Source organism: Corvus kubaryi, unplaced genomic scaffold, assembly GCF_017639235.1.
Source record: "Corvus kubaryi isolate FWS band 111438036 unplaced genomic scaffold, C.kubaryi_AGA036_p1.0 37334, whole genome shotgun sequence".
Classification (NCBI taxonomy): domain Eukaryota; kingdom Metazoa; phylum Chordata; class Aves; order Passeriformes; family Corvidae; genus Corvus; species Corvus kubaryi.
The window spans coordinates 24,815,930-24,839,309 of NW_024581108.1; the positions used below are offsets into that span (position 1 = coordinate 24,815,930).

At 53.2% G+C, this 23,380-nt stretch overlaps 1 protein-coding gene across 6 annotated transcripts in view; it reads left to right on the forward strand.

The window, feature by feature from the left end:
• PDE4B (phosphodiesterase 4B) overlaps positions 1–23,380 on the forward strand; it is a 175,771-nt gene that overhangs the window by 92,453 nt on the left and 59,938 nt on the right. The window lies entirely within an intron of this gene.

A 23,380-nucleotide genomic window follows, 5' to 3' on the forward strand; every position in this document is an offset into this window, starting at 1 on the left:
TCACCTCACCTGTGCCCAGGTGGAAACAAAATCAGTTCTTCACCCTGTGCTGGCCTAGCTTGAGTCAGACTGAGCCTTGCTAATCCTGACCTGCTAATCCAGCTCCTGGTTGCTGTTCAGAGTCCACATTGTGGGTGAGACTCATTCATTCCTGGCTGAAATTTCTTCAGGGATTTCTTTCCTCTGGAATAAGTTTTTGGGCTTCTTTGGAGCTTCTCCCTCCTCTGTCCCATCATCCAAAAGGAAATTTTTACCTGGATCTTCACCCTGGCCTGGGGGAAGGTGTCGGGCCCATGGCAGGGGTTGGATTAGATGAGCTTTCAGGCTCCCTTCCAAACCATTCCAGGACTCCATGGATGGCCTTCAGCTTCCATGCTGTCCCCCAAGTTCAGGAGAGGAGCCGGTGCCCTCCATCCCCATGGACAGTGGGGGACATCGGCCACTGCTGCTTCTGGGGTGCAGAGGGGAGGGCTCTGCTCTGTGCTGAGGGCTGGGAATGGGGCTCGGGAGCACGTTCTGGGCACATGGAAACTGGGATTGCACCATGGAGACGTGTGGGAATTTGTGGTTGTTCTCAGGGATGGCTCCAAACTCAGGCCTGGCCCCTGCACTGGAGCTGCAGAGGCTGAACTTTGGCTGGGGGGGCGAGGGAGGGAGGGAGCAGAAACTCTGTCCTGATATGAAGTGGTGGGACCAAATCCCAGGATTTCTGACAGCTCAGGAATCTTGGAGAGGTGCTCCACAGCTCCCAGATAGCAGCTGGAGTGGCAGGTCCTCCTGGAACACAAACAGAGTTATCAGTGCAGTGATAACCACGGGATCAGGAGTCACCCTGACCTTGATCCCTCAGCTCCCCTGGGTCTGCCTGAGGTGTTGCAGGTGGGTGTGAGCCTGGAGGGGTTTTCCATAATGTGGTACCATAATCATGGAATTACTGAGGTTGGAAAAGTCCTCTGAGGCCACTGAGTCCCCCAGGAAGGCCAAGGCCACCACTGCCCCGTGTCCCCCAGGGTCACATCCACAGGGCTTGGAAATCCCCCCAGGGATGGGGACTCCACCCCTGCCCTGGGCAGCTGTGCCAGGGCTGGAAAGGAAGAAATTTTCCCAAATATCCAATCTAAACCTCCTCTGGCACAACTTGAAGCTGTTTCCTGTTGTCCTGTCCCTGTTCCCCGGGAGAAGAACCCGACCCCCCCTCACTTCACTGCCAAATTTCACTTCAATTTTTGTATTGAGTTTCGAAATACTCGAGGTTTGCTCTGGGAATTAACACTCTGCAAACCTGTGGGTTAAACCTTCCAGTCACCTTATTTCCATGGATTTTAGCTGGATCTTAAACCATTTTGGTTTTCCTCAAGGATTAATTCCTCAGCCTCCTATAAATAGGCAGGATTTCCAACAAAGCCATGATTTATGTGCAGGAGGTATATTTGAGAGACAGAACTCTGAAATCTGTAGGCACAATTTAGGAAGGAGAGGCCAAATATTTCTCCTGTGCTCACAAGTGCCTGGAGGAAGCACAAAGAACTCGCTGTGTCTGCAGCAGAGACAATGCCTGCCTGGAAGGGAATTTGGGATAAAACGCTGGGATTTATGTGGCAGCGTTTGGCTGGGTGGGAAGCTGGACACGGAGGGATCCCGGTGGAGGGATGGGGTTGGCATTTCGTGACCTTCCCCTTCTCTTCAGGCTGGGGCTTTTCAAGTTGTTCCTGGCTGTGTTTTCCTGCTGCTTTTGAAAGGCAGCAGATAAGGGTTCGGGGCTGCTCCTGACGTGTTTACATTTCCATATTTCCATTCATTATCTGCACTTCCAGGGAGAGGATCTGGGCAGCTTCACTGGGATGGGAAACTTCTCAGCCACGTTCATGGACATCTCTGCCTGTCATGCACACAGAGATGTTTTTCCAGGCTATTCCTCCTCCTCCTCCTCCCTGCCTTGTCCAAGAGTTGCAGTCCGAGTCCTCCCTGACTGCAGAGACCCTCGGGATGAGCCTGGACGGAGGAGCTGCTCCCCAGCCTGGCGTTGGGGGTCTCCAGTGAGCATCCCCTGGGACAGTGACAGCCAGGGATGAGCAGGAAGCCCCAGAATGACTTTCTCTGAGTTCATGTGACTCCAGAAGGATGTGGAGCTGCTGGAGAAATCCGGGGGAGGCCCCGGAGCTGCTCCAGGGCTGGAGCCCCTCTGCTCTGGAGCCAGGCTGGCAGAGCTGGGAGTGCTCACCTGGAGAGGAGAAGGCTCCAGGGAGAGCTCAGAGCCCCTGGCAGGGCCTGAAGGGGCTCCAGGAGAGCTGCAGAGGGACTGGGGACAAGGCCTGGAGGGACAGGACACAGGGAATGGCTTCCCACTGCCAGAGGGCAGGGATGGATGGGATCTTGGGAAGGAATTGTTCCCTGGGAGGGTTGGGCAGGCCCTGGCACAGGGTGCCCAGAGCAGCTGGGGCTGCCCCTGGATCCCTGGCAGTGCCCAAGGCCAGGCTGGAGCAGCCCGGGACAGTGGGAGGTGTCCCTGCCATGGCAGGGGGTTGGAATCATGGAATGAGATGATCCTTGAGGTCTTTTCCAGCCTGAACCATTCCGGGATCCTGTGAATACCAACTCAGCTCTCAGCATTTCTAAGAAGTTCGGGGCTTTTCCCGCTCTCACATCTTAGCAGGATTAGGGATGCAGATTCCTGTTCCGAAAGCTTGATCAGGATTTCTTTCCTAACCCTCTTCTCCAGGGGCTAATAACTGGGATGTGGATTTCTTTTAGCTCCAAACTGCCTGGCAGATGAGGCAATCTCCGGCGCTCAGTGAGCACCACGATGGAAAAGGGGTTTCTTTTCTTCTTTCCAGCAGAAAGAAGCGAAATTTAATAAAGGAAATTTGGACTTCCTGCTGCCCTGGGGTTTGTCCCACACAAAGAATTCCAGAAGTTGAGCGAATTGTTCTGTTTAAACACAGCCTGCACAGCCTGTGATCCCCAGCTCTGCCCTCCTGAGAGCAGCTCCCCGTTCCCACTGAGCCAGGCCCCTGCAATTTATCCCCTTGAAGGGGGGAATAATGGAGGAGCTTTTCCAGGGGCTGGGCAACGTTCCCAGCCACTTGCTGTGCTCAAGTTCTTCTGCCCAGGATAAATCCAGGTGCTCCCTCTGTCCGAGTTCCCTTCCCAACACAGAGCAGGGCAGGTGGATGTTGGGACCTGTCCTCTGCTCCCCAGGCCCAAAGCTCAGCCCAAGTTTAATGCTAAGAACTAAACAAAGGATTTTCCGCTGCTTTTCCCTGACCTGACTTCCACAGGAGCCTCCTCAGGACTTCTCCAAGGAATCCAGGTGTGATTAAAAACCTTTCTCCCCAAACTGCAACCCCAAACCTATCATCATCATCCCTCTCCTGGTCCCACTGCCCCGGGAATTCTGGATTGTGGCAGAAGGATTCGGTGGCTGGATGCCACCAGAGAAGAACTCTGGCACCAGACAGGGAACCTCTTTGCTGCTCATTTTGAGGGCAGCAGCTACAAAACAGAGATTCTGGAGCTTAGAATCGTGGAATCATGGAATAACAGAATCATGGAATCCCGGAATATCCTGGAATGACAGAACATCCTGAGCTGGAAGTGACCCCGGGTTTTAAGCCCAGCCTGTATCACAGAACGCCTTCACTCCATGCTTTCTGAAATGGGATTTTTAATGAGGGTTGGACAAATACTCCCTAAACCCTGAGAACTCCAGTAAAAAGAGCCACTCCATTACCTCTGGAAGCACACAGAGTGTCCTTCACAGCATTTGCTTTGTCTTGGTTCAGTTTATCACAGAACCCCAGCCTGGGGTGGGCTGGAAAGAGCCTCGAAACCCCTCCCGCCCCATTCCCCCACCACGGGCAGGGCCGGCCCTCGCTGCTTGCTCCGATGGCGTTTTGATTGATTTAAGCACTCGATGAAGGGTGTGGAGAAAGGAAAACAAACCCGCCAAAGGTTCAGGGCAGAGAAAACCGCCGCGTTTCGCTGCTGCTGAAGGAGCCGCCAGGTTTTGCAGCCTTTCCTTGCTGAGTTCACCAGACGTGCGGGGCTGCTTTGAAAGCTCCCACTGACGTCAATGGAGCGGCGGAATGGGAGCATCCGCACATCCCAGCCCTGCCCTGGCACCGCTCCAGCCCCGGGCTGCTCCCAAAACCCCTCCCCGGCACCCAGGGAATCGGTTCCGTCCAGTACAATTAACATTGGTGAGATGAGGAATGTGTTACAGTGCTGAAGCTGCTCGTTAAATGCTGGGATTTTCATGTTTTCGGGGGAGAAAAAAGCAAATTCCAAAGTGACAAAATTGTTGCTTGGCTTAAAAAGGGGTTTAATAATCATTTTACAGGCTCTATTCAGCATTTTACAGGGTCTGTTCCTCCCCAGCCCCAAATACTTGTATGGTTTTGTTGCTTTTTTAATGTAAACTCTTATTTAGAAGTCTCGGGTTTTTATGTAACTCGAAATTCTAGGACAGAAAATGCCTGCGAGCCTTTCAGAGCAGTTTCGCTTTTTTTAGCTTTTTGTTGGGAGGAAAAGCCTGGGAAAAACGTGTTAATTGTCTCAATCTGGGAATGCTGCGAAGGAGCTCAGTAGGGAACCAACCCATGACACTGAGCTGATGAATTCCTGCTGGGAGGCCTCATCCCACAGATCCTTTGGTTTTTAAGGGATTGTGCCAGTTCATCCAACCTTTCTTGTTGAATCTGAGCACAGGACAGCATCTGCTCAGGCCCCATGGAGCACGGGAGTGGGAAATGCCGGGAGACGCGGGAATTAGCAGGGGAAACGGGAATTAGTGGGGGAAACGTGGCCGGGATGAGGTCTCAGGGCACGGCGGGGAAGGGAAAAATCATGTAGGAAGAAATCAGATGATCTTCACTCTCCGTAGCACTACGGAAAATTCAATTCCCAGGTTTATTCACCCTGCTGATGAGGGGAAGAAAAACGGGATATGGAAGTTGGAGAGCAGGGAAGGGCATCAGGAGACCTCTGCAAGCTGGGGGAGCATCCATCGGATACCCCTGGCTGGGATGAAACCCTCGGAAGGCATTCCTGAATCCTGGAATGGTCTGGCTTGGGAATGACCTTAGAGCTCATCCTGTGGGCAGGGACACCTTGCCCAGCCCAGGGTGCTCCTGGTTTTCCCTGGGGCTCCTCAGTGTCCCTTGGGAATGCTGAAGAGGCTCCAGTCGGTGCCCGGGGCTTGGATTCCCTTCCAAAAGACCATCCGTGAGTCAGCCCGGGTGTTCTTCCCGGGAAGAGGCTGCTCCTGACTGACGCTGCCGGGGCTCTCCTGCCGAGTGGAAAATGAAACCTTTACAGGAGAGAAAACAAAAGAATCCAAAGGCCGCGGCTGCTGCAGGGAGCAGGGGGAGCTGGGGCACTGCAGCTTCGCCAGGGTTTATTCCCGAAATCAGCTCCCTTCGTGCAGCAACTTCCCAGGCACATTCCAGGGTTTATTCCCGAAATCAGCTCCGTTCCGCGGGAACTTCCCAGGCACATTCCAGGATTTATTCCCAAAATCAGCTCCTTTCCACAGGAGCTTCCCAGGCACATTCCATCCCAAGCAGGGGTAGCTTGGCCGGCTCCGGCATCACCCCTGGGATTGCAGGGGGAAGCTTTAGGAGGTTTTTGCTGTGTCTCCCTCAGGTATTTCCATGGGAATTCCAAATAAACGTGAACAATTCAGGTGAGCAGCAACTACGGAACTAAACCTAATTCTGTGGGGGTGACCACAGCTTTGAAACTTCATAAAAATTCCCACTTTTCCAATGGAAGGTTCCCACAGTTCCTTTTCTGGTGGTTTAGGTTTGCCTGGATTGGACTTCAGCAGGAAATCTGGGGTTGTAATCAAGTGGCACATGTGGAATTTGGGATTAGGACAATTCCCTTCTGTCTCCCTTTGCTTCTCTGGGAGCTGCTGGATCACAGGGATTGGGGGATCCTATGAAATGTCCCAGGCTGTGCTCCTGCTCATTGTGAGGGAATGATGCTCAGTGTTCCCTGGAAGCTCCAGGATATTCCAGCCTGATGTTTGTCCCTGTTTTCTTAGATGGAGGCCGTAGGTGTAGGTTTGCTGGTGGAATGAGAGTGAAGTGAATTAATCCAAAGGGTTGGGTTCATTTATGAAATATTTTTAGAAGCCATGGATGAAACATGATGGGTCGATAGGAAAAACTCCTGGGATGATTGCATTATTTGATGGGGTTTTGGGTAGGAATAGGAAAAATCAGAGAACTGGCAAAAGAAAATATGGTTGGAAAAGATGCCCAGGGAGTGGTGTGGACTTCTGCTCCCACAGGATTAAACTTTGCCATGGCTAGCTCCCAAAAAAGCAGATTTGCCCCACTGGAAGCAGCAGATTCCGTGGTGCTTCCCTGGCTCGGGAGTGTTTGGATTTCGGGGCTTTGGCCCACGCTGGGAAGCCCCAGCAGGAGCCGAGCACAGCAGCTGGGATCGGTGGGATTGTTTCTGGGAGTCGGGGAATTTGGAGAGGAGCTGGCTGTGGCAGACAGGATATTTTTGGCTTTTAGGAGAGCACAAAATACAACTCGGAGTACTCGAGTTGAGGCTCCCAACAGGAGAGCTCTGGCTGGGAGCTGAGGATGAGAGTGGGCGATCCCGGAGCATCCATGGGATCCCACAGGGACAGGCTGCTCCAGGAAGCCCGGGATCACCCCGCCGGGAGGAATTCGGGCGTGCAGGGGGGTGAGCGGGACCCTCAGTGTGTGAAGGTGGGAAAATGAGAAATAAACACTTGGTTTGCTGCGTGTTGGAGAAGGAGAGGGAGCTGGGAAGGGCTGGACGTGGGTAGCGGGAAAGGTGAAACGAGGATGAAGCCAAAACTGCTGGGAGTAACGTGAGAAATAATGTGGAGTCTGGGAAGGAGCGTTCGGAGCAGCAGCCTCGGGATCTGGGGCAGCACTGACGTCTTTCCTGGGAAGGCAGAGCAGCTCTCAGGAGCTCAGGGCTGGGAGCAGCAAACGAGGCAGATCCAGCACGAGGCAGCCTGGGGAGGGCTGGGGGGACCTGCGGGAGCCCCCTCAGAGACCCCACCTGCAGAGCTGCTCCAGCCTCGGGATTCCAGCACAGGGAGGACCTGGAGCTGCTGGAGAGAGTCCGAAGGAGCCCCCGGAGCTGCTGCAGGGCTGGAGCCCCTCTGCTCTGGAGCCAGGCTGGGAGAGCTGGGGGTGCTCACCTGGAGAGGAGAAGGCTCCAGGGAGAGCTCAGAGCCCCTGGCAGGGCCTGAAGAGGCTCCAGGAGAGCTGCAGAGGGACTGGGGACAAGGCATGGAGGGACAGGACACAGGGAATGGCTTCCCACTGCCAGAGGGCAGGGATGGATGGGATCCTGGGAAGGAATTGTTCCCTGGGAGGGTGGGCAGGCCCTGGCACAGGGTGCCCAGAGCAGCTGGGGCTGCCCCTGGATCCCTGGCAGTGCCCAAGGCCAGGCTGGACATTGGGGCTGGGAGCAGCCTGGGGCAGTGGGAGGTGTCCCTGCCCATGGCAGGGGTGGGATGGGATGAGCTTTGAGGTCCTTCCCAACCCAAACCAGTCTTGTTTTCCATAACCCAGTTAAAATCTCTGTCCCTGTGTAATTAGCTATTCGCTACCTGTAAGTGTTCTCTAGCCTTATGTGCCACACCAGTGTGTTTGCCACTTTCAGGGAGTATCAGGAGCCTTTGGGAATTGTAGGACAGATCCCCACACGGGGGAGACTGACAGAATGACAGGACTCAGAAAGGCCTTTCCCCACCTGACTTCACAACCTCATTTCCAAACAGGTTCTGTTCTTTCATCTCCTGGTGTTTACGCACATCTCAAAGTGTGTCTGCAGCCTTTGCCTTCCAACATTTTCACTGGAAGGAACATTGGGAACATCCAAAGTTTCTTTTTTGGATGAATAAAACTCCTCTCCCTGTGCATTATCACAGAATCCCAGACTGGTTTGGGTTGGAAGGGACCTTAAGAGTCACTTAGTTCCACCCGTGATGGAGGGACACTCTGGGCAGGGACACCTCCCACTGTTCCAGGCTGCTCCCAGCCCCAATGTCCAGCCTGGCCTTGGGCACTGCCAGGGATCCAGGAGCAGCCCCAGCTGCTCTGGGCACCCTGTGCCAGGGCCTGCCCACCCTCCCAGGGAACAATTCCTTCCCAATATCCCATCCAGCCCTGCCCTCTGGCAGTGGGAAGCCATTCCCTGGGTCCTGTCCCTCCATGCCTTGACCCCAGTCCCTCTGCAGCTCTCCTGGAGCCCCTTCAGGCCCTGCCAGGGGCTCTGAGCTCTCCCTGGAGCCTTCTCCTCTCCAGGCTGGGCATTCCCAGCTCTCCCAGCCTCGACAGTCTCTTCCTTTTGCATTCCCTGTATCCCATCCTGGGTTTGTTCCCTTGTGTTTCCCTGATTCCATGACTGTTTTTCTCTCTCAGTGGTTTTAGCTGCTGTGTGCAGGACCGAAGTGTGGGATCGGGAATCCTTCCCTGCAAACCCCTGGGGTCGGTTTAAGCCGTTCCAATCGTGTGGGATGGGCAGCAAAGCCTCCGGGTGGGGCGTGCCCCGTGCCCTGCATCCCAGCGAAATACTGCCCAGCTTCTGTTTTTATGGCACGGCCACACGAGTGCTGACCCCAGAGCTGTTGCACTGAACAGTGAGCCCCTACTGGCTGATTTTCCATGCAGCACACACAGGAGCAGGACTATTCTGGGATCAGATCCCGGGAACAGCGGTGACTCATCAGCTGCAGCAGCACAAGGAGATGAGGAGCTATTTATTACAGCTCTTCCAGGCTGTGAATTCTTCTGAGCAGCGAGTTCAGCTCGGAGTTATGTAATTATTCCTCCTGGATGATTTCTCTTATTGGTTTGTAATTACAAAATCTTCGCAGCACACTCCTGGATTTTAAAATGAAATCCTGGGAATGACTTAATGTGAGGAGAAGGGAGGGATTCGATCTTCCCTCGTTTGTGTTTGTTTTGTTTGGCAGGGATGGGTTTGTGGTGGTGTTGCACAAACTTCACCTTTGCTTGGTGAAACTTTCACTCGTCATTTCCTGGTTTGGAAGTTTAGAAACAAATGTTCGGGGTGAAATCCTCTGGAAACTGGCAGGAGGGGAATTCCATGGGGGAGTTCCCAGCTCGCTGGGTGGGAGAAGGGCTGGAGCTGTAAGGAGTTGTCCTTACGCCTCCCAGATGCCGGCTCTCCCCAGAGAGGGATGAGCGGATCCAGGAGTTTCTAGGGAGGGTGTGCTGCCCTCCCCCAGCCGTCCTTGTTTCCATAAACAGCCGGCATCGCCCTTACGTGCTCATCCCAGGAAAAGCATCCCCACTCCTCCCCAGAAGTGAGAGGAAGACTATTGGCAAAACCTTTTTCCTAAAAAAAGAGAGGGAAGTGGGTGTGAAACCCTCCCCGAGGCTCCTGGAACAGCCTGGGCGTGGTGGGAGCCTGGAGCCGAGCTGGGGATGCTCCTGGTGCCACCCACAGCCCTTGGAGCGGGAGGGGAGCTCTGGAGCAGCATTCCCAGCCTGCAGTGTCCCTTTCCAGCCGGGTGGAAGCAGATCCTCCACTCTGATGCTCAGGAGAATCAGGATCCTGCTCCAGGGCATCCAGGAGAGCTGAAAGCGGGGAACTGGGGATCTGTTGAACCTCACCGAAGCGCTGGCTCCTGACAGGCTGCACTCGTGCTTTGCTGAGGGGTTGGATAAATATCTCTTAGTTGTAATCCCCATTAAAAGAGAAGAAAGCCACGTCCTGCTATTTGTCAGCTCAGAACTGTGCAATAAACTCATCACAGCCTGAGTATTCCAGAAGTTACACAGAGGCTGAGCTGGCAGAGCTCTTGGAAAGCTCTAAATCACGTTTTAGGGTCTGGTTATCTTGGGGAAGTCTGTTATTTTTACAGTGATCGTGGATAATTTGGCTTTAATCTTTATTCTGTGCTCTGTTATGACATTGCTGGTCAATTTTTATCACTCCCTCAGGAAGAGACGTGTAAAGATGGTTTAGCAGTGGGTTTGGAAAGGGAGATTGATCCAAAATCGGAAGTCAGTGATGGAATGGGTCTGTCTCGGGTGTTGGGTGTTTGGGTGTTTCAAATTAGACTATTTTTTTTCCCAAGATCATGTAGGATCATGGAATGTTTAGGTTGGAAAAGCCCTCTCAGACCATCGGCTCCAACCATTTCCAGCACTGCCAAGGCCACCACTGCCCCGTGTCCCCAGGTGCCACATCCACAGGAATTTGAAATCTCTCCAGGGATGGGGACTCACCCCTGCCCTGGGCAGCTGTGCCAGGGCTGGACAACCCCTTCCATGAAAAAATGTTCCCAATATCCGAGGTGGGTAAGGAATGAGCCATCCCAGTCCTGATGGTGTCAGAGTCGCTGATCCCAGCTCTTGTTCTTTCAGGAGCCATTCCCTCTGCCAGCCCCTTATCCCAGCCATGGCATCAGTGGCTCAGTGTCCCCTGCCTGCCTGTGTCCCAGCTCCAGAAACCCCTGGAACATTCCTTGGCCTCGGCTGAGCGTTGTGTGGGGTGGGATTAGGGGGATGGGAACAGGGCCAGCCATGGGCAGGCTGAGCCCTGGACAAACTTTACCGGAAAAACCCCCAGGGAAAGATCCTGAAGGCAGCCCGAGGAAGCGCAGGCAGGAATTTCTTTAACTCATCCGTGTGTCAGCTAAAAGGAGATTTCCCACACACGTCAGCGCTTCCCAGCTCCGGCAAAAGCCCCGGGGGCGTTGGAGCCCGGTGACATCACAAGGATCGGGAATGAATTCACTGCGAGGGTGACGCCAGGGAAAATTCCGGGCTTGGGCGGCTGAGCTGAGCCTTGCAAAGCGGGGCAGGGAAAGGCTGAGCGCACAGAGAGGCTCCGTGTGTGTCTCAGTTTGATCTGAGCCTGGTTTTGGGGCTGAGAGCGCCTTGATCTCCCAAACAAACATTTCCTGGTGGCCTTGAACGAGGAGCAGGCAGGATTCTGTGGCTCTGTGGTCCCACATCGATCCTGGTGCTGGATGAATTGTCCAGTCCCCTGTGACCACCTCGGCAGGGCCCTGGAGCTCCCAGGGCTGTGGGACACTGGAGCTGGGGAGAGCAGCTGGATCCCAGCTGTTGGCACTTAGGGACACTCATGAGGACAGGGATTTACTGGGCCAGAGTGGCACTGAAGGAGAGGCTCTGTCTCTATCTCTCCATTTAAGTGCATAAAAGGACTTCTGGAAAATCCAGAGAATAAATATTGGCTGGAGGAATAGAGGTCTGAGAGTGAAGGCTTGAAGTGGGGCTGGATTGAATGTCCCAGTTTCCCTCAGATCACAAAAGGCTGCCGACATTTTTCATCCATAAAGACAGGAAATTGTTTGGAGTGGAGGCTGGAAGAACAAGCTGACCCCCTTTTGCTTTGCTGCGTTCAAATTGTGCTGTGTAAGAACCATTCCATTAAACTCTGCCCTCACTGCTGCTCCCCCAGACCAGTTTAACTCCAGGAAAGAAAGTCCAGCTGATGACAGATGGAACATTATGGATTTACTTCAGATTAAAAGTGGGAAAAAATGGATTCTGGCAGGAAAAAAACCTGTTTTCCTGAGGAAACACAGAAAATTGCCAAAGCTCTGAGTGTCACCTTCTGTGAGGCCTGATGTGTCACACAGCAGCTGTGGAGGGAGGAACTGTGTGAGGCTGACAAAGGTCAGCTTGTTCTTCATGCAGGCTGGGAGGGGCTGGGGCTGCATAAAAGGGGGAGCATCCATGGAATCATGGAATCATCCAGTGCCACCCCTGCCATGGCAGGGACACCTCCCACTGTCCCAGGCTGCTCCAAGCCCCAATGTCCAGCCTGGCCTTGGGCACTGCCAGGGATCCAGGAGCAGCCCCAGCTGCTCTGGGCACCCTGTGCCAGGGCCTGCCCACCCTCCCAGGGAACAATTCCTTCCCAATATCCCATCCAGCCCTGCCCTCTGGCAGTGGGAAGCCATTCCCTGTGTCCTGTCCCTCCATGCCTTGTCCCCAGTCCCTCTGCAGCTCTCCTGGAGCCTCTTCAGGCCCTGCCAGGGGCTCTGAGCTCTCCCTGGAGCCTTCTCCTCTCCAGGTGAGCACCCCCAGCTCTGCCAGCCTGGCTCCAGAGCAGAGGGGCTCCAACCCTGGAGCAGCTCCTTGTATCTTTATGGAATAAGAGATGGAGTTTTAAGCATTGACCAGCCCCTCATGTCACCCTTCAATAAACTCTGGAGTTCCATCCTCTGTCCCAAAGAGGTGGAATTTCTCAGGGCAGTGCTGCAAGGCTCCGGGCTCCCAGCTGGGGACGGTGGCAGCCAGCACTGCCAGCCCAAATCCCGTCTCTCTCTGCTTCTCTGAGTTTGTGCATTTGCCACTCACCTATTCTTATGCAATTGAATATCTTTTCCGTGCCTTCATTTTCCCTGCTGTTATTAGGGAAGCAAAGGAAAAGCTCTCCTGGGCATGAATGAGGAGCTGTGTAATGGGTTGCAATGGCTCCATCCAAACCATTGTGCTCTGTCTTGTGAATATCTATTTAATCAGTGCTTTTAAAAGAGCTGATTTGTGCTAAGTGATTTTTCTTTCTTAGACTGCAGCAAGAATCTCATCCTCTTGTGAAGATGCAGCACAGGCAGCCCAGCTATTCTGGGCTTCAATGGCTCCATTGAGCCGGGAAGAGGTTCAAGTAGCAGGCATCCTATTCAGATGATTGTGGAGCTGCTGTGAGGAGGGAGCACTGCAGGATGCTCTGCTGGGATGGAGTACCAGGGTTTATTAACTCATCCATCCCACTCAAGTCAATCAGCAGCTCGGTTATGTTTTCTACTCCACACATCTGCTGTGCTTTGGGAGTTAGGCCAGTGCTGGATGTCTTGGAGACATCCAGGTTTCAGCCCTCGCTCCTGCAGGGAACTTTGCTCCATCAGCCCTCACCCAGTCAGAGCAGTGGATTCTTGCGGTGGCACTGCTGCCTCTCTGCCACCTCAGGAGAGTCACGGGGGGACGAGACTGTAACCAGTGTGTCCATGGTTACATTCTCTGGCTGTCTTAGTGGCTTTTTGCTTCCCCCTCATGAGAAGGGATTGGGGTTCATTGTGCCTTTGCTCCCTGCAGGTACGAATTTAGCCAGAATTAGGGGTTTGTGAGTTAATGGCACACAGAGAAGCACTGATGGGTTTAGATTCAATCCCAGGGAACATTCCTTACAAAGCACAGTAAGAAGCCGTCATGAGCGTGTTGTGAGCAGCAATAAACCTTTCACCGACGCAGGGTGAGCCCAGCACAGCTCCCCAGGCTGGCACACGCTGTTCCCCCCTCACTGCTGTCACTGACCCCTGCACAGCCTCCCTGCCCAACTACGGCAGCGCCTTGGCAGAAGGCAAAACCCCAACAGTTCTGGGCTGAGTGCTCAGCACAGAAGCCTTTGACACAAGGGTTTTGTTGCCTCTCCTGCCACCCAGCTTATCTTGTTTGCTCCTCACATGATCGCCAGCAGGCCCTGGCTATCTGCGTGGCATTTGCTGTCCCCTGCTCAGATGTTCTGCTGGGTGACACCGGGGTATTAATAGAGAGTGTCACGTTGGGTTCTGGCTGAGGGATATCAGGAGAATCCCGTTGTTTGCCTCCCACCCTGGCTCTGGATGTTGATGGGTCCCAGATGCTGCTGGGACTGGCACTGATCAGCCTCTTGGCCAGCAGCTGGCCCCAGGGATAACCACACAGTGCCACAAAGGGTTCCTGACCCGAGAACTCAGAGCTGGCCCCAGAAGGAAAAGGAGATGGATTTCTGCTGGAGGCAGGGTCACCCAGAGCTGCAACACAGGGACACATCCAGGTGGGTTTGGAATATCTCCAGAGAGAAACTCCATGACCCCCCTGGGCAGCTGTTCCGGTGCTCTGCCACCCTCAGTGTAGAGAAGCTCTTCCCTATGTTCAGGTAGAACTTGTGGTTTAGTTTAGGGCCATTACTCCAGTCCTGTGGCTGGGCTCCTCTGGAAGATCTGGCACCATCTGTTCCAGCAGCTCCTTACCAGTTTCAGGTGTTTTTATCAGCTCCTTACCAGTTTCAGGTGTTTCCAGCAACTCCTCACTAATTTAATGTGTTTCTTCTCCTCTGTTCCATTAGTGAACTCAAACATCTCCTCCTCCCCTTGGGAGTGACCCCTCAGTGCCTCCTCTCCAGATTTCACCACACCGAATGTTTCCACACAGTGAGTCAATATTTTTAAGTGGATCCATTTTGGCCATTGATTACCTCTGCCCACTTATTCTTCATTAGCTCAAGTCAAACCCTTTATCAATACCCTTTATCAATACCCTAAAACACCCAGGATGGCTCAATTCTTATTAGCTCAGGAAGGAAGCTTTAACTACAATCAGAGACAATGATTTTGTGCCAGGCCCACATATTTGTGCTTATTCACACTGCAAACTTCACCTTCTGTGTAATTAAGCAGTAATTAATCGTAGCAAGTGCTCTGCTCATATTTATTCCAAATTTCCAATGGCTGTTGCTGCTTTGTTGCCTTGTTTGAAGCTCCTGGACTTGATGACTCGTTTCAGATATTAGGTTTGGGGTGATTTCGCTCAGTGCCCCCACATCTCTTATTTCTTTTGAAAAGCTTTATGGTTTGGAGGAAGTGACTCCAAAACAGTGATTCCAGCAAGTGATTTTCAACATGAAACAGAGCTTCTAAAGGATCATTAATTAAGGAAGATCAAAATGAGCCCTGGAGCAGGTCTGGAGAAGTTTTGCAGGTCTAGGGAACATTAGCAGTGTTATTAAATGCTATTTTGGGTGCCAGCAGTTCTCTATCTGCTTTCACATCAGCGAAATCAACCCTTCCCAAGAGGGTTTTTAGGAGCTGGTGGAGGTGGGGTGTGAGGAGGCTGCAGGAGCCTTTCCATGATCACCTGAGGTAGGGCTTGAGCAAGGAATGATTCGGCAGGGAGAAGATGGGGACTGCTGCCAGCACAGATGTGTTCTGGAGGAGTCACAGGGTGGTTGGGAAACTGGGAGGAGAGGAAGGGGCAAACTGGGTGTGTGCACTCCAGGAGTGGAGCGGAGATTCCTACGCCAGGGAGAGTGGGAGAGCTGCGGTGAGGATGGTGATCCAGGCTCCCAGCAGGGTTTGCAGGATTTGCTTTGGATGGAGGAGCTGGAAGGCTGCTGGAAAGGTTCAGGGGGAATGAAAGCAGATAAGGGATGTGTGTGCAGGGTGATGGTGTTCCCTTCTTCCTGAAGTGCTCCGTAGCTGTCAGGCCTGCAAAGATCGATATCCTGAGCACACCTGGAAAATCCATGGCCTTGTGTTTACTGCCTGACCCCACCATTTGGCACAAACCACATGAAATGTGCTGTAGGAGTTTTGCCCTGCCTGGATTTTTGGGCTCACAATCATTCCTTTAGAAGGTTTTGTTCCTGCTGCTCACCACCTCTGTCTTCTCTCCACGCTGAGGTAGCTTTTCCTTTTGCTAAATCCAATTTGCTGTCCTTAGTGATTAAAGCTCATCGCAGACCACATGATTTAATAGCAGAAAATCGAAATCTGGGCTTTAACTTCACCCTCTTTCCCTCCCTTTTGTTTTGCAGCTGCCCGAGGAGGTGGTGGGGAGGCAGTGTGGGCAGGCAGAGCCTGTCCCTGCCGCCTCCTGCTGAGGAGTCCCTTCCGCCTCACTGGCGGTAGGAAAAATGCAAATTTATGGAAATACTGTCGGGCCTGGCAGGCTTTGTGTTCCCTGGCTCTGCCTGTGCCTGAGCTGGGCTGGGCATTTCACAGGATCTTGGAAACATGGAATGGTTTGTGTTGGAAGGGATCTTAAAGCTCATCTTGTTCCTGCCATGGGCAGGGACACCTTCTACTGTCCCAGGCTGCTCCAAGCCCTGTCCAACCTGGCCTGGGACACTTCCAGGGATCCAGGGGCAGCCACAGCTGCTCTGGGAATTCTATTCTAGGGCCTGCCCACCCTCCCAGGGAACAATTCCTTCCCAATCTCCCATCCATCCCTGCCCTCTGGCAGTGGGAAGCCATTCCCTGTGTCCTGTCCCTCCATGCCTTGTCCCCAGTCCCTCTGCAGCTCTCCTGGAGCCCCTTCAGGCCCTGCCAGGGGCTCTGAGCTCTCCCTGGAGCAGTGTTCCATGAATTACGCTATTAATCCCACCAGGAATATCATCAAGTTGGTGTTTATCCCATCACTCCCACGGGAAAGCTGTTCACTGCTCTGGCTGCTCTCGAGGCACAGATTTCCCTCCGATTTCCAACCTCAGTTTATTCCTGTCCATTTTATGCCCCCTTGTTTTCACAGCAGCATTGTCCTTTAGCACGAAGATCCTGTTTGCTTTGGTGGCCTGTGCCGCTGGCACTTGTGACCCGCCTCCATGGGGGAACAGCAGGTGCCATTCCCAGCATCCCTGTGATCCATGTGCCAAACCCTTCGGACAGAGCAAACACTTCATGCTAAAGGACCAGGATTTTCCATCCTTAATATTGTCCCCTCAAACAGCACCAGGTGGCAGCTGCTCATGATTTAGATGAGGCAACTTGTGCATTGAGCTTCTGCTGGCCCTGAAATGATCAATGAGAGCTATAAAAAAGATTGTCCTTGGAATCACATCTGTGGGCTCTGACATTTGCTATCGCAGTGTCCTTTCCCATGGATAGAAAAGATGGAGAGTGCAGGCATTTGAGAGATGAGAAGCAAGGAAAATTTTGCTGAAATGTACCCGACTGGATTAATTCTTGTTAAAGGCTGAGTCTCCAAAGGATTTAATGATCTGAATACCATCTTAGGACATTTCACTGTCTTTTTACTGACAGGCTCCACAGATCCCAATTATGGAGATAAATCCAAAAACCAGGTCAAATAATTATTCCATGAATCAAGTGGAAAGGCTGGATGCATTTCCGAGCACAGCAGCTTTCCACGCGCTCACTGCTGGACTTTTGGGTACTGTGGAAGGGCTGGGGGGAGTTTAAAACATTAGTGCAGAAAATGTGTAAATCTTCCACCTCAAAGGCTGCCTGTGCAGCTCAGGTAAAATGGAAGCTCTGTGGCGTCTGTGAGTTGTCAGCACGGTTGTCACTTTGTTCCTGTCTCCAGCGTGGCTGACAGCAGATGAGAGGAGCTCTGTGAAGTGGGGCCGGACGGAGCAAAGCAGCTCTGAGCTTCCCCCCTGCTTGAAAAGGCAGAAGTGCCTCTGGACTCATGCCAGGAGATTCTCTGTTTAAGGGCAGGATGGAATAAAGCCTGGCTCTGGCCAGCAGCCTCCTGACGCTCTGGCTCCGTGCGGATCCGGGAATGCTTTCCTGAGTGCTGGAAGCAGAGGTCATTTGTGGATGGGACCCTTGAGACCCCTGCTGAAGGCTTGGCTTTGCCATCAGTACTCTGGGAGGGGAGTTAAGTGCAGATTGCACTTAAGAGGGGTAGGAGATACTTGAAGATGCATCAATAAAAGATGGGATATAGGACTGGGATTCCCCTTCTGCTGCCGGTAATATCCCAGTGGGGAAAAGGCAGGGCTGGACCCCGTGTTCCCACTTGCTGGGTGGAATTATCCCCCCAGGCTGGTTCTGGGCAGGGAGCAGGGCTTGTCCAGAGGCAGAAGGGCTGGAAGGTGTCCTGGAGCCCCACCAGAAGGCACCAGTGTCTCTGTCACACGAGCCAGGCCACCACGGGCAGCCTCCTCCACGGGAGGCAACATCTGTGTGCTGCGGATCAGGAGAGGCAGTCTGAGAAATGCTACAGGGCTTAGCTGGGGCTGGGAGAGCTGGAAAAGCTGAAGTGACACTGAACAGAGCAGAGCAGCCAGGCCAGGCTGGGATAAACACTGCCCTGGAGCTGGCATGGAAACATCTGTGCCATGGGACAGCGGCGTTTCACAGAGCAGGTGCTGCCAAAATCCAGCGTGTGGAGCACCGTGCTGTCCCTGTGCCACCTGTCCCACTGGCCACAAGCCATTCCAGACTTTCCAGCAGGGAAAAGTGGCAGTTTCCCCCCTGGGGAGGCTCAGCTGGGTTCTTCCGTGCAGCAAAAGCACAGCTCATGTGCTGGAGATTTGGTCCTGGTGAGCTGTGGGTGGGTGGAGGGTGCTGGGCAGGAACACCTGGAAGGTGAGGAGAGCTGTGAGTGCTGCACAGGGAGGGGCAGCGAGAATCCTGGGATGCTCTGGATTGGGAGGGACCTTAAAGCTCATCTCATCCCACTCCTGCCATGGGCAGGGACACCTTCCACTGTGCCAGGCTGCTCCAAGCCCTGTCCAACCTGGCCTTGGGCACTGCCAGGGATCCAGGGGCAGCCCCAGCTGCTCTGGGCACCCTGTGCCAGTTGTACCTTGTTATACCTTAGCTGGGCAGGAAGGGAAGCAACTGCTCCGTCAGTTGTTAGCTGGAATATTTTCAGGAGGAAAAAGCCCTTAGGAAATGGCATTGCTGCCCATGTTGGGAATGATCACTCTCACATCCATATGTCTTTCCAAGCTCTGGAAGTAAAAACAGAGGTGGGGTGTCTGGTGTCTGCTGTGTTTGACTGTGCCTTGCATTTTCCAGAGATTAATGGCAGTGAACCATTGGAAGAGGATAAAATAGCCCAGGGTGTACATTTGGAAAAATAACAACTGGATTTTTGCACTCAGGATTCCTTCTCTGGGGGACTTAAACAACTCCATGATGTTCACTTGTTACAGGATAGTGTCAAGCTGCTTATCTGTGGTAAACATGAAAAGGATTACATTTTTTGGAACCTTTCGTGCTAAGAGAGAATCCAAACTCATTTTCACCTCCCGCTGTACTTTTCCAACCATCTCCTGGTGGCTGCTCCAACCAGGCACAGTGCTGGATGCAATCCCTGACATCTGCTGTGTAAACCAGGAGCCTCCCCAGGGTGCTGCTGATGAGTTCTGAGAGCTGCGAGGGCTCTGGGGACTCACTTTTATCTTGGGGCTCTGCTGAAGGTGGATTTGGGTTGTACAGGGAGCAGCAGCAGCTCTCAGGTCTGTTTTGGGCTCTGGGTGGGAGCAGGGCAGGGGCTCTGGTTGTTCTGCCTCTGTTGTACCCATTGAGAACAGCAACAGAGTGAATTAATGTCACAGAATGGTTTGGGTTGGCAGGCATCTTAAAGATCATCCAGTGCCACCCCTGCCAAGAGCAGGGACACCTCCCACCAGCCCAGTTTGCTCCAAGCCCTGTCCGACCTGGCCTTGAACTTCTTTATTCAGAGATTACAAAGTCAAGTAAACACATATTTTTGCTTCTGGATACATGCAGAGGCTTAATGATGTGTTTAGCAGCAGCTGACAGTTTCTGTTGCAAACACTTCAGTCAGTGCTGCCGGGTTCCTGTGCCAGGCAGCTGTGACAGCACAGGGAGGGGCTGCAGGGGCTGCTGGCACTGGGTGGGGACACCGAGCTCTGGAGATTGCAGGATCCTGGAACCACAGAGCAGTTTGGGATGGATGGGACCTTGAAAATCATCCCGTTCCACCCCTGCCATGGGCAGGGACACCTCCCACTGTCCCAGGCTGCTCCCAGCCCCAATGTCCAACCTGGCCTTGGGCACTGCCAGGGATCCAGGGGCAGCCCCAGCTGCTCTGGGCACCCTGTGCCAGGGCCTGCCCACCCTCCCAGGGAACAATTCCTTCCCAATCTCCCATCCATCCCTGCCCTCTGGCACTGGGAAGCCATTCCCTGGGTCCTGTCCCTCCATGCCTTGTCCCCAGTCCCTCTGCAGCTCTCCTGGAGCCCCTTCAGGCCCTGCCAGGGGCTCTGAGCTCTCCCTGGAGCCTTCTCCTCTCCAGGTGAGCACCCCCAGCTCTGCCAGCCTGGCTCCAGAGCAGAGGGGCTCCAGCCCTGGGAGCAGCTCCGGAGCCTCCTCCAGACTTGCTCCAGCAGCTCCACGTCCTCCTGGTGTTGGACCCTAGGGCTGGGGCAGCTCTGCAGGTGGGGAATTGCCTGGATAAAAAAGTTAGGAGCCACATGAGGGACAAATCCAGCAGAGGGATTTGAACTCTTAAGAGGTTTCTAAGAACAAAGAGGTTTTCCCTAAGTGGGAGAAGGTCGGGAGGGGAAGGAGGTCAATAATTCCTGTGGAGCTGTGAGCTGTGACCCCAGGGAGCCCATGCCAGGGCTGTGCTCAGCTCTGTGTGTCCCACCCTGGGCCATTAAGTGCTGATGGTTTCAAGCTCAGCCCTTTCCACATGGAAGATTATTCAGGAAAAGCAGCAAGCTGTTCTGATAATGGGGAACAGGTGCACACCATTAGAGGGCGGCCAGGCAGTGGAAGGAACAGCATTTTTCCTTGCTTACGGTTTTAAGAATCCTGAGGGATGTCTTGGTAAGATTCACGAATCTCAAAAAGGATCTTTATAATTAACAAAGTCTGCCCAAACCTCTGGAAATATTTTGAAAACGTACTTGATATCATAGAGGTGGTACTGTAGTTTGGAGATGGGGAGTGATGTCCTCAGGAATGACTCTGGGAAGGCAAAGCAGATGGTGAAGCTTCTTGGAAAGTCAGTGCTGTCATGCTCGGGAAAAGTGTAAATTCCCAGCATAAACAAAGATCCACGAGCCTGCCTGGTCTGCTGGGCTGAGATGTGTTTGTGTTTCATACTCCAGAGCAAACTGTGGGGCGGCGCAGCTCTCATGGAAACCACTTGACTTGCACTTGACTGTTCAAATGACTCTGAATTGCATCCAAATCATGGCACATTCCTGTTACTCAGTCTTGTTGCTGAGTTTTGCCATGTTCCAAGACTACTGGTGCGCAGTGCTAGTCCAGGGACATCAGCTCCTGATGCTGGTGAGGGGTCTGGAGTGGAACCTTATGAGGAAGAAGTGAGGACACTTGGGTTGTTCATCCTGGAGGAGACTGAGGGAGACTTACCAGGGTCTGCAGCTCCTCCCGAGGGGCAGTGGAGAGGCAGGCACTGATTGATTCTCTCTGTGACCAGGGACACGATCCCAGGGAGCGGCTGGAGCTGTGCCAGGGAGGTTTAGGTTGGATATCAGGGAAAGGTTCTTCCCCCAGAGGGTGCTGGGCACTGCCAGAGCTCTGGGAGCGTTTGGACATTGGGGTGTCTGTGCAGGACCAGCAGTTGGATCCATGATCCTTGCGAGTCGCTTCCAGCTCAGGATATTCTCTGATGCTCTAGCTGTTTTACAGTAACGCTGCAGCATTTGAACAGTTGGGGGTTGCTGTTATGATTCTCTTTGTTTGCAGAGTGACTCACGAAGCCTCGCTGTGTTGTACAATGATTTCTCCTGGCTCGCCGTTGTCTGTTCATTACCGTGTGTCAGCACAGCTTTGCACGGGTCCAAGGCCGGTGCTCGCTCGCAGCTAACTCCTGCCACCTGCTGTCTCCTTCCTCCTTCCTCGCTTCCTTCAGATCCCGCTTTGCTTCGGAATGCTGAGGGATAGAGGAATGGAGCTGCAGCTGCCCCGCGGCTTGGGCTGAGCGCTGCTGTGCAGCCCCTGCTGCTGCCTCTGCCCGCCCTGCGCCTCCCCTGCTGCACCATCCCACCGGCATCCCAGACACCTGCATGTGGAGTCCCTGGAGAGAAACGCAGGGAAAGGCCACCTTTCTTCCCAGCTCTGCCATGCTGAGAGACGGCACTGGCTGGGTTAAGGCCCATCCCATATGGATCGTGGAATCACTTAGTTTGGAAGAGATCTCTGAGATTATCAAATCCATCTATTCCCACCACTGCCCCATGTCCCCAAGTGCCACATTTACACAGCTTTGAAATCTCTCCAGGAATGGAGACTCCACCTCTGCCCTGGGCAGCTGTGCCAGGGCTGCTGTCACCTTTCCTCCTCTGGAGCCACTTTGGCTCTGGCAGGGCTCAATTCCCTGGAATTCCTTGGTGGCCTCCAGACACACGGTCACCCCTGAGAGTGTCCCAGCACTAGGAAACGTTGATCTGATAACCCAGGTTGGAGGCAGGCAGGGAATGGCATCGGCTCCCACGTGTCTTAGAGAGATCTGCTATGGAGACAGGGATTTCGGAAGGATTTATAGGGACCTTATACACCACATTTCTGGCCCATATGTTTAGATAACACAGTTTATATCACAAATGGGGTGTCTCGCTGTGAGTGCTGTCGCTTGAAGATAAACTGCAAAGGAAATTTTGGGGTTTTTGGTGCTTTGTACTCTGCCATCCTTATTTTAAAGTAGGCAAATGCAGCTTCTTTTCCACTTGGACAAAGCCTGTAGGGTGTGCAAACTTTGGAGAGGACCCTCACAGTCTGTGCAGTGTTCTGAACATGATGATGAAGTTTTTCCAGCAGAGCTCAGCAGTTAACTTCCAATAAAAAAAATAAAAAAGAGTGGGAAATGCAGATCTGAGAGGGCAACTTTAGAATCCAATTGCAATTCTTACCAATTCCAGCAAATGTTTGTTTGGGGGATATTTTTGGCATCAGGACACAGTTCCAGGTGGGTGTTGTGCACCAAGAGCAACTGGTGACAAACACAAGATTAAGCTCTTGCTCTGTGTATCTCAGGTCACATTTTCCTAACGCTGGATCATCCAAGGGGAATAGTTTCCCATATTCCACTTCTTGTAACTATTAAAAAGCCATGGCAGCAGAGTTATTCCTGGATTTTGAGGATCTTGCTCACAGGCTCTACCTGCGGGAGTGCCTGTTCACATGGAATACTCCTGGCAGAGGTAACTCCAAACTCTGGTATCTGTCACTTTTTGGGGAATTATCTGTTAACTTCTGGCTGAGCACATGGGTGGCTGAGTGCTGGATCAAAGCCGAGGAAAAAGAGCCTGAGGAACACTGGTGTGGCTGCACATTGAACTTGAGGAAAGGAATAAAAGCACTTTTCAGTTGGATTAACCACGTGATCCGTACGGCAGCGTTCCAGGTGCTGGAACAGGGAGCACGGGAAGCAGGCAGCCAGGAGCTGCAGCAGCCACAGTATTCCCAGCTGGGCATTGGCTGTGCCAGGCGTCTCACTGAGGCAGCCTGGATGTGTCCAGCTCATCCCAGTGCTGTAGAAATGTGGAAAACTTGCAGGATTCAGGCAAGTTCAGGGATTAATACTTTATGTGCTCTTCCTGCCACGGTTAAAGCACTCTGCAGAGGAGGGAGAGCTGGGGTCTTCCCTGCCACTGTGCTCAGGAAATCTTCTGGATTAAAGGGTGGAGGGATGGAGAAAGGCAGGGCAGGGACCACAGCCTGGTGTCCTGGTGGAACGGCATCGGGCATGGCAAGAGGCACTGGAGCAAGCACTCAGCTCCTACTGCAAGGAGACAAAGCCTGACTTCCAAAGGCAGGGAAATTCCTCCTGAGCGTGGCCGTACCTCACTTGGCTTCGCTGGGCCACGCTCACACAGCTGGTGTTTCTATCAGGCCCAAATGCCCAGGCAAAGGAGGCCGCCTGCTCAT